Below are 11,660 nucleotides of genomic sequence, written 5' to 3'. Positions count from 1 at the left end.
CCCTGCAAAAGCTAATGTGGTAGCTGATGCCTTAAGTCAGAAGTCTCATCAAGTTGAAGAAGAATCTTTGTCTCTCAACCATTCTGAGGTGTTAGCCCATATTGCTCTAGTCTTGGATTAACTTGAGCAAATTATTATAGAGCAAAGGCAAGATGCTTTGGAAATTCTGCTTATCAAGAAGTTAATTGCCGAAGGGCGTGGTCCTCATTTCAGTATTGATGATCAAGGTGTGGTGAAGTTCAAGAACCGATTGGTGGTTCCCTCAAGTGATGAGCTTAAGAGAAAATTTTTGGATGAAGCACACAACTCCAAATTATCCATTCATCCGAGAAGTAACAAGATGTATCATGATTTGCATCACTTGTATTGGTGGCCTAATATGAAACATGATATTACCAAATACATCTCATAATGTGACATTTGTGGAAGAGTTAAGGCGGACCATATGCGTACGCCAGGATTTCTACAGCCCTTGCATATCTCTGTTTGGAAATGGGAGAATATTTCCATGGACTTTGTTGTGGGTTTGTCACGCATGGCAAAGGGGTATGACTCTATTTGGGTCATTGTGGATCACCTTACCAAGTCCGCTCATTTCCTCCTGGTGGATACAAGGTATTCAGCCAACAAGTATGCCAAGTTGTATTTTGATCGGGTGGTGACCCTACATGGAGTTCCTCTTACCATTGTTTCTAATAGAGGGCCAGTCTTTGTCTCTCGTTTCTAGGAGCAACTCCAGAAATGTCTTGGTACTCGTCTCCTCAGAAGTTCAGCTTATCATCCGCAAACTGATGGTCAGACAGAAAGGGTCAACCAAGTACTTGAAGACATGTTGAGAGCTTGTGCCATTTCTTATCCAGAAAAGTGGGATGAATACTTAACTTTAGCTGAATTTTCCTATAACAATAGCTATCAAAAAAGTATTTGTATGGCACTTTTGAGGCCCTGTATGGCAAGAAATGTAGAACACCTCTTAACTGGGTTGAAGTGGGTGACCGTGGTTACTTTGGACCTGATTTTATCAAAGAAGCAAGAGAACAGGTCAGTGTGTTATTCAGAGTCATTTAAAAACGACTCAGAAGGTATTGCAATATGAATCACAACATAATGGATCAGACAACGACGTACACAAGCAGCGGGTATTCGAACGGAAACAGACTTTAAGAGAAGAGGGAGAGAGGAGAGCGGAGACAAGAGAGGAGGATGTGGATCTGGGAGCGGAGCCGCCGCCGAGAGAGGAGGGAGAGGGAGAGGCGGATGTGGATGCGTGAGAGGGAGTTAGGGTTGGAATTTTTTTCTCGTGCTGGAGGTGGCTGCTATATATACAACGGGTATTTGTAGGGACGGTTGGTGATTCAGTCGCCCCTACAAATGGACACAGCAGGGGCGGCTGCTGTGCTGGAGCCCGAGTATGCCACTGTAGAGGCGGCTCTAATGCCAGCCGCCCCTAAAAAAACTTCGTTGCTATAAACTGTTTTTCACGTAATGCCCCCCTTCTTCCTTTTTTTTTGCTGCTAGCTCCGCTACTTTCTTCCCTAATAGCCATCCATCCCAATAACTTTTAGGCCCTGTTTGGTTTCCATAAGTCAGGTGACTGAAAACCAGTGACTTATAAGTCATGCCTGTTTGGTTGTAGATGACTTATAAGTTCATTAAAGGTGTGGGCCCCATACGAAAAAGGGTGACTTATAAGTTTTAAGCAGGGGTGAACCAACTTAAAACTTATAAGCAGGGGTGACTTATAAGTTGGTGGTGTTTGGCAAAATAAGTCACTTTTTTCACTTTTTAACTTATAAGTAGGTGACTTATTTGGAACCAAACAGGGCCTTAATATCTTAATGCAAGCTATCCGTATCATCTTCACTTAATTTTATTCTAAATTTTTTCGCAATTGCCGCGGCAACGCATTTGATATCTTCTGGTAATAACAATGTCGAAGACGACACTTGCTTTAATTGAGGGGCCCCAGCTGGGTGTAGATCGGGTTGAGCAAATCAAGTGCCCGAGAGTGTCCTGGACCAGTGGACCAACTTAGGATTTTCAAATGAAATATAGAGGAATTTATTCTTGTGAAAAGGCTTTACAACTTGCCGTTTAGAACAAAGGAATTACAACTTCCATTCCTAAGAAACAACTCCCTTGCATGAACAAAACACAGGAAAAAAAGAATCCAATTAGTTATCGTGGATTTTCTTTCTTCACGAAGACCGATGTAACGACTCACTCTCTGTCGTTGATTTTGTGCTAACGAAGAGAAAAGAGTGGAGTTTATCCGTGCTATAGCAACAGGAAGAGGAAAAGAGACCTGTAAGTGGACTACAACTGTATTGAACAATGAACCATCATGGTTTGAGTCCATGGGCACCAATGGCCCCACATGCAGGAGAAATATAGACAAACTATGCAATTAACATATTATCGTTAGACACTAATAATGATCTTCATATATTTTGCGATTCCCTTGTTACGAATTCCTGTATTCCAAACACATCTTTCCTCTATTTTCTGCGTTTTTTCTTTCCTTTATTTTGCCACTGCACACCAATCATATTCCTGTGATTTTTTTATTCCTCTGTTTTTAGTTCCTTTGTTCCAAGCAGACCCTTAAAGCGCTGCACTTGTCTCTCATCTTGCATTGAGACCATAAAAAAAAGGTGACGGCCCGATAGATCGACAGCGTGCTCGCTGGAAACTTTTGTTCGCATCTATCGTCGATCGATCGATCTGCCGGCGGGTTGCCACTAGTCCCTTTACACATGAACTCCGACGAGGATGGGATCGGGAGTTAATGACACCCACACATCTTCTGGGGCTCGGTCGGTCGGAAACGATACATGCAACATGCATATGCCCGCCAGTTTTTCGTTGCACGTTTCTTTTAGCAAATTATAACCTGGACTGCTGGAGATGGAGATGACACGGTCACTCGGTCAGACGCCAGCACGTAGTATTGCTCCTAGTATAGCTTAAGCACGGCAGTGTACTGTGTGTTCCTTTGATTGCTGAACCCTAGGCTATACGCGGACTAGCTAGGGCAAATGCATGAACCATATCACATTGTATAAGGCCTGGCAAGTGATACGATCCGATTTGTCCCGGCATCTCGGAGAGGGCTGTCACAGGCGTGCCGGTCGATCCTTGGACAGTACCAGGGGGCGGTGCAAAGTCGGCAGAGGGCCGGTGATGGGGAGGGGGGGGGGGGGGGGGGGGGGCTCGAATGCGTCGCAAGTGTTAGTTGTTTGTGTGTTCTTGGTGGATATGCGTGCCACCTCCCTGGGTTAATTTGGTTTCTCGGTGAATGATACTATGTGCTGGACGATGAGATGAGATCGAATTTTATCACGTTGCGTCTGCATGGGAATCGAAGACGAAGCTACTAGCGTGTGATGAAATACTCGATTCTATCGATTCGGGTGTTTAGTCAAAGTAATCGCAAGCTAGCCATAGATATAGCCTAGAGATCTAATAAGCTAGATATGCATGGTAGCAATAATCTCTGTCTAAATTGCTGCACCTAAGCCTAGCTAGCTAGTAAACTCCACCAACTCCGATCCGACATCTAGCTCGAAGAAAGATCAAATGGGCTCGAAGCAGCGCAGTAACATAATTGGGGTACGTTTAGAGAGAGAAGCGCATGCATGCATGGCATATAGAACGTGGCACGTCGTACTGTCATGCATGATGGAGGACAATGCGATGTGGCGCGTGCTCCCGCGTGGACTTAGAGATGGAGACAGGCACACGGCCGGGTCGGGGGCCGGGGCTGGCGACCAAACGGCCCTTAATCTTGGCGCGCGTGGCCTTCATACCGGCCGGCCGGCCGGCCGGCCCTCTAATCGCGCGCGTACGTCCGGCCGCAGAAAACGTACGTCCGTCCGTCCGTCCGTCCCCGCCGGCCGGCCAACCGGCACCGCGGGCTCGATCTGTATGGTCCCGGAACATGCATGCCGCCTCCTGCCAATATGCGTGTCCGCGGTCACGCGGTGGCAGCGTGCGGCGTGATTCACGCACGGCGGCGCGCGCAACAATGCAATGCAATCGGCCAGCGACACGGCCGGCCGGGCGACAGTGGTACGAGCGGTGTTTGGGCGTGCGCGCCCAGGGTTGCGCGGTTGCGGCGGGGCATGCATGGGCCGCGCGGCCGGCACGGGCCGTACGCTCTTACCATCAAGCTAGCGGCCGCCGCTGGGGTCGCGGCGGGGCGGCCGTGCCCGACCGGCGTGGTCGCGAAGTGGAACGTGCGTTCGTGCGTATGTCGTGCTTGTGCCGTCTAGGTGTGCGTTCAATTCCCTCCAGGATTTAAGCGGGCGGCTGCCGGGACCGACGCTCCTCGCTTTTGCTCCATCGTCTCTCGGTGACGATGGGAACGTGCAGCTAGCACGCGGCTTTGTCGGGCTGGTAATTAAGGTAATCGTGCTTAATTTCAGGTGACGATGATGACCCTGTTCATTTGAATTTATCAGTCTGGTTTATCAGCAGTCATGGTACAGTATTTTTCTCTCACAACAAATCAGCGAATAGTACTTTTTAACCTGACTTTTCAGCGAAACGAGCAAGGACGATATGTTGCGCATAATGCCGCGGAACCGATCGTACATCAACACCTTTCAGCTATAACCACGTATGGAGACATGGAGTACAGTTTTTTTTTATGAAAATGGAGTACAATATTTACTACGTGGAGTAGTACGTGGAGTGTAGTTTGCTTTACTACTCCAATATGGAGCACGTAGTCCTTTCGGTATCCTAACTTTATCTGAGTGAACGTGCATGTAAATGAATAAATGATGATTATCAGCGTTGTCCTCCTAGATGAGCTATCTGGATGATCAGCAATCAGCATGCATGTAGATGATGAGCTCTGGTCGTGCCATGTGTAGATCGGCCTGCCGCAGATCGCGCGAGAGGTGCCAGTGGCCCAGTCTTCCAAGATGCCCATCGTCCGACAATTCGACACGTATGGACGGCAAACCCGGGTAAGTGGGCACATGTGTGGGAGTCGGCACCACAGGAAACGGCAGATTTGCCGGGAGAAAAAAAAATTGCCGGGTGCTTTTTATCGAGCATCCGGTAAAGAAATTCTTTGTCAGGTGTCAGACCTGGCGGTACCCGGCAAAGAAAGGCCTCCGGTAAAGAAACATTTGCCGGGTGCCGGGCATTCGGCAAATTCCATCCATCGGTAAAAATTGGTCTTTGCCGGGTGCCGGCCACCCGGCAAAATATGGCCGCCGGCAAAGGTGGCCGGCTTGACAGCTGCCGTCAACCTTTGCCGGGTGCCACGCCGTTAGGCACCCGGCAAAGAATTTTTTTATTTTTTTTTCAATTTCTTTGCCGAGTGCCCCATGACCTGGCACCCGGCAAAGGCTTCTTTGCCGGGGTGGCACCCGGCAAATTTTTTTTTGTTTTTTGACCCCATTTTTTTGTGGGGACTTGCTACATTAAATATATCACTATTTTAAAATTTGGGACAATTATGAGTTTTTTAACTATATTTCTTTAATTTTTTCCGTTTCATTGAATTTTTCCGACTATTCCAAATTTGAACTACAGGCACATGAACTAATAGAATTTGGTCATTCAAAAAATAGTATTCATGATATTTAGGCTATGTCGAGGCCGTATGCACGAAGTGGCATGAAATGTCGCGCATCATGTTGTCGTAACATGACGATGTACTCGCGGGGGAAGTTTATTTAAATTATATAAAATCCAAACGATGTCCGAAAATCACGAAACTTGTCGACGTGTCTTGTTATCACATGTGGAGGCCCTGGTAAAAAATTGAGAAAGTTTCGAGCAAGTTGCGACGTCGGCTGCCTAAAACCTCTCCCGCGCCTCGCCCGCGCCTTGCTCTGCCGCCCAGTCCCGGCAACCCCGCGGCGCCGGCACCGGCGGCCCAGTGCCCGCGCGAGCCGCGCGAGCCGCGCCCACACCCGGTGGCGCTCGCCCCGGTGGCCGGACGGCGCTCCCGCCCGGATCCGGCGGCCCCGTGGCCACGGCCCTGCCCCGACGACCCCAGCGGCGCTCGGCCCGGCCGGCGCTCGGTCGGCGCTCCTGCCTGGCCCCGGCGCCCCAGCCTCGCCGACCGCGGCGGCCACGCGGCCCCACCTCACCGGCCATCCCCGAGGAGGCCAGCTGCCCGTGGTCCGGCCGCCGGGCTCCTCCCACCGTCGACCAGCAGTAGAGGAGGTAGGTGGAAGAAGGGAGGAGGATGGAAGAAGAAGAAAAAGAAGGGGGAGGAGGAAGAGGAAAAAAGAGAAGGGGAGGAGGAAAAAGAGGAAGAAAGAGAAGGGGGAGGAGGAAGAAGAGGAAGGTGCCGACCCGACCACCCATCGATCCCCGTGCCGTTCCGACTGGCCGTTGATCCTCGCACTGCTGCGGTCATCCCCACTGTCGTCGCCGGCCCTCGCTCTTGCCGTTCTTGCCGCCAAGGTAAGCCCTACCCTTGTAGTGTTAGTAGTAGTAGTAGTAGTTAGTAGTGTTAGTAGTAGTTAGTTGTAGTGTTAGTAGTAGTAGTTAGTAGTTTTAGTTGTAGTGTTAGTTGTAGTAGTTAGTAGTGTTAGTTGTAGGATTAGTAAATAGTAGTAGTTAGTAAGTAGTAGTGGTTAGTAGTAGTTGTTGTTAATAGTTAAGTAGTTCTTACTATTAGCATTGTTAGTAGTTAAGTAGTTGTTAGTAGTAGTGTTAGTAGTAGTTGTAGGGTTAGTAGTAATTGTTGTTGTACTACTTCAATACTTTCATGTGCATGGAAAGAGAACTAAAGTACATGGCTCCTCTTGATATATTGGTGGTTGTTGGCCTTCGTGTCCATGTTTGGTATATATGTGGTTGTTGGCCTTCGTGCCATGTTTGGTATATATATGGTTGTTGGCCTTCGTGCCATGTTTTTTACAGGTTTTGGGAACCTCCCCATGCAGGGGAGGTGCTGTCGAAATTTTGAGTCGACACTAACCATTTTTGCCCTTTTTTGCAGGAGGAGGACTTGTGGGAGGGACTCGGCGACCCCGATCGTCTTCGTCGGCACTGCGGGTCTTCCTACACCGCGTCGACACGCCACTGCACCGACTCTCCACCGCCCCGCTACTCGGACCTCACCACCACCCTAGGTATAACCCTCTATCCGTATGTGGTCTTTGGTTGCGTAACCTAGTTAGGTGTCTCCCGTTCAAAAGAGATACGGTCAGAGATATGCGGACCTTTGCATATCTACGACCGTATCTATTTTGGATTGTCCACGCTTTTTGGATAGCCCGCGGATGCGTAGTTGAGGTTAGTTTTCATGCTCCGTTCTGGTTCAAGATGGTGTTTCGGCATCACCTCTCTGTTGTTCTCCGGATACACACTCTCCCTTGCAGGATGTGTATCGGGAGAACGGTGGGGAGGTGCTACCGAAATTCCATCTCGGATAGGAGTGGAGCATGGAAACTAACCTCATCTATGCATCCACGGGTGGGATTAGGACCTATCCTCACCTATTAGAGAGTAGGGACACCGCATAGATGCAATTGATGGTCACATGTGGTGATGTTATATATGCTAGAGGATGGAGGACCGTCAGTGGATGTACATGGGCCGGACAAGTCAGGGTGATGCTAGCTATGAATGGATGCAGAAGACCGATCGTTTCTTGAATCATGCATTTGGCAAGGCCGCAAAATTCCCAAAAATGGCTTTGTGTCCCTGCAACAAGTGTGGTAACAGGAGAATGCTAGACAAGGAACTCATGGGTACACATCTGCACAAGAATGGGTTTACGCCGAACTACACCCGGTGGGTCCACCATGGTGAAGCCGATCGTATGAGAGAGGAGGTGGTGAGACAACATGTTGAGGCCTTCGATGCTGATGCCGGGGTAGCAGACATGGTAGATGACGTTCACCAAGCACAGTTTGCTGAAAGGACATGAGGAGGCGGAGATGCAGGCAGCCGTAGATGCGTTCAAGTACAAGATGGACTCGGCACAGAAACCCCTTCACGCTTATTCTGAGGTCTCCTAGCTGGATGCCATAAGTCGCTTGATGGGGTTGAAGTCCGATTTAAACTGGAGTCAAGAAGGCTTCGATAAGGTGTTAGTCGTGGTTGGCACCCTGCTTCCAAAAAACCACGTGTTGCCGAAGACCATTGTCGGTGTTTCGTACAAGCACCGGTAAGTAAATTTATAGTAATGCGCGTTAGGCTCGGATGGTGCGCTAAAGGGCACAAGATTTATATTGGTTTGGGCCGAATGTCCCTACGTCTAGTTTGTTGCTGCTCGTGTTATTAGCACCGTGAACGGTCTGTAGTAAGGGGTACAAACGATCGAGAGAGGGACTGGTCCCAAGTCTCTGATGGAAGGGTTGAAAGGAGGTCAAGAGCTTCATAGCCGCTTGACTATGTGTATGAGTGCGTCGTATTGTTCAGTCTTCCGAGTCCCCCTTTGATGGAGGAAGCCCATCCCCTTTTATAGATGAAGGGGCTGGTTTTACAAAGGTGAGGGCTTTGGACACGTACTCTACTTAGTCTTGTGGCTCACGTCTACCCGGCCTAGTCCATCACTGTGATGAGTGTGAAGGAAGGTAAGCGCCTACAATACTGTCGATGTTTCTGTAGAATGTCAGGTTGGTTACAGAGTGCTGCCCTGCGTAGGGTATGGGCTGTAGTACAGTGGTTTTGACTTATGAGCCTCCCCCAGCCTTGCTCCGCACGCCTTCTGGTTCCTATGAGTCTTTGTTGGAGGGACGAGGGGTTAGGGTCCGAAGCGACGACGTGGTCAAGGCCTTCTGTCTTGGCGGACCTGAGGGGTCGGGAAGCGGGTGCCGCTCCCTCAGGTCCATAGCGTGGTGATGGAATGTTCGTCATGCGTGGAGATATTAAGTCCTTTTCTAGAGCGTAGTGGTTGTCGTATATCTTCGTCGGGTTCCGTGTCCCAGGGCTGAAGGCGGCGCCTACAACTCTACAGGGCGAGGAGCACACACCTATACAACCTTTCGAGCTCTGCTACGCCCGGAAGGGTCTAAAGCACCTGTCCTATCATCCCCTGGCAGTACTTTTCCTGCCAGGGCGCAGGGTATGGTCCTTGGAGCCATAGCTGACCTGAACATCTTGTCTTGTCCTGTACTTATCATCTTGAGGGCATGGGGAGAAGTTGCCAGGGAGGATGAATCCAATCTTTAGATATGGAGCAGGGTGAGATTCGCTCCTTGCCATCGGGCAAAACGGAGACCAATTCCTATCTCTCGGGTGAGACCGACCTCGCCCCTCTGGGGTCGGGCGAGGCGGAATCTATCCCTTAGCCCTCAGGTGAGACCGAGCCTGCCCTCAAGGCGTCGGGCGAGACGGAGTTTATCCCTTGGCCTTTGGGCGAGACCGAGCCTGTCCCCATGGCGTCGGGCGAGACGGAGATTAACCTTGAGCCCTTGGGCGAGGCAGAGTAATCACCCAAAGGCATCGAGCGAGGCAGAACCAAACCCCTGTCACTTGAACAAGGGATGAAACGACGCCCTTATGCGTCTAAAAGTTTTTCATGTTCGGTGGTTATTGGTTCCACCTTCCGGGGTACCCCGGTATTAGGTCCTCGACAGTAGCTCCCGAGCCTCTAGGTGATTCGAGTAGAACCACCTGGAGGGTGTTTTTTTGACTTCGTTGAAGTTACTTTACCAGAGGGTGCGCGCGAGCGCACCCGATGGGTGTAGCCCCCGAGCCCCCGGGTGATTCGAGTAGAGTCGCCCGGGGGTTGTATCGGTCCCTTCGCGGGTAAGGCTAAAGGACTTAGTTTTTTATCAACTGGATGTTTTTCTGAGTGGGTCATGGCATCCCGTTCGCTGGGAACTGATTCGGGGCTGACCTAACCGGTGCTTCTGCCCTTGATTTTGGATCGATCACGGATCCTTTCTTAGTTGGGCCGGCCAACGAGCTTCTGGGCGCTAGGTGGGCCAAAGAGAAAAGAACAGGCCTTCATGGCTTGCGTTTTCTAGGTGGGTAGAGAGTCCAGATTCGCCTGGGGAAGGCGAACCGTCCGCCAAGATTTTTGGGGTGAGAGGATAGGGACTACGGGCACGTGTCCCGCGACATGACGCGGCGGCGCGCGTGGCAGGCCCAGAGATCGAGGCGGACGGTTGCCCTTCTCACGTCCGTCGCCCCCTATAAAACCACAGGGTTTGCCTCCAGGGTTCCGTATTTTGCTCCACTGCCATTGCGTTCTGAAACATCCGCCGCCAATCACCCCTGCCTCCAGCGCCCATACCGCCACCATCGACCGACTTGCGTTCGTGTTGCAGCCGCCGTCAAGCTCGCGCCTACCCTTCCTCCCTACTGCTTTAATGGAGTTGTGGGGCAGATCAAGCATCACCTCCTGGCGTCTGGAGGGCCTTGTCCACCGTGGCCTTCTCCGCCCACTGTCCGTCGTCCAGGAGTGGTTGCTACCTGTCAACGAGGGTGAGCCGGTGCCGCCTGAAGGGTATGTCGTCTCTTTTGCCATCTTCCATGAGCGGGGATTTAGGGTACCCGCGCATAGATTCCTTCGGGGGCTGTTGAATTACTATGAGGTAGAGCTGCAGCATCTAACTCCTAATGGGATTCAGCACATGGCAGCGTTTGTTGCCCTATGCGAGGGTTTCCTGGGAATCGATCCCCATTTTGATTTGTGGCGGTATTTCTTTAACATTAGTCTGTCAAAGAGGAAGATTGGGGGGAAAGATGTGAATGCACCGATGGGATGTGCCAGCATTCATCTATGCCATACTCGGTCGAAGGGTTACCCATACATGCGTCTGGTGACATCCAACAAGGGATGGCACTCGCAGTGGTTTTATGTTAGGGATGATGCGAGCGCCACCCTACCGAAGTATACTAGACGTCTTATTATGGACGTTCCGGAGTCATAGGGCTAGGGCGTCCAGTTCAAAGATAAGAAACGCATCTCCAACCTTCTTTTCGCCCTCTAAGCCCTAAAGGATCGGGGTGTAAAGTGAACGGGGATTATCGGTGCCTACCACGCGAGGAGGGCGGCGCCCCTGATGGCGTGTGTGCTTCCCCTGCATCGGATGATGCCTAGGATATCGTTCGAGGGGACGGTGCTCGTTGACGAGGCGCTCCCTTACTCGGAAGTGGCGCAGTGCATCAAGGAGGCGACGGAGCCGACGAAGGATTCTGCAGGCAGGGTCCTCGACATTGTGTATCCAATGCCCGGACACCCCCCAATGCGGCCGGAGCCTGGATTCTTTGAATTCGTAAGCCCTCTTTTCCCGTGCTCTTTTCTTTTTCCTAGATCTCTGTTTTTTTAACACTTGCTTTGTGACATTGGGACCAGCCGAGGGGGCTGGTCTTCAAGGACAGTCCGGTTCCGCTACCGAAGGACAAGGTCATGGCGGTGGCAAATCGACTCGCGGCCGAGCGAGCCAAGAAAGCAAGGGAGGAGATGAAGAAGGCGAAGCGATTGAAGCAGGAGGCACGGGATCGGGGAGAGGATGTGAGCAGTGAGGATGAAGACGACGACAATGATGACGACGACGAGGTAGCCGTCGGCGTGGATTGGGACATCCTGGAGGACGAGGACACGCTGACAGGTGGGCACCCATCCGTGCAGGGACCCTTCCCTTTCCATGCGGAGGGAAGTGAATCGATGAGGTTGGTGGAGGCCGGTGAGTCCGCCGCTTCGCACGGTGTGCCGGCCGAGGACCGGT

This window comes from Miscanthus floridulus, chromosome 2, assembly GCF_019320115.1.
Source record: "Miscanthus floridulus cultivar M001 chromosome 2, ASM1932011v1, whole genome shotgun sequence".
NCBI classification, from domain to species: domain Eukaryota; kingdom Viridiplantae; phylum Streptophyta; class Magnoliopsida; order Poales; family Poaceae; genus Miscanthus; species Miscanthus floridulus.
Note: the sequence above shows the minus strand (reverse complement) of the source record.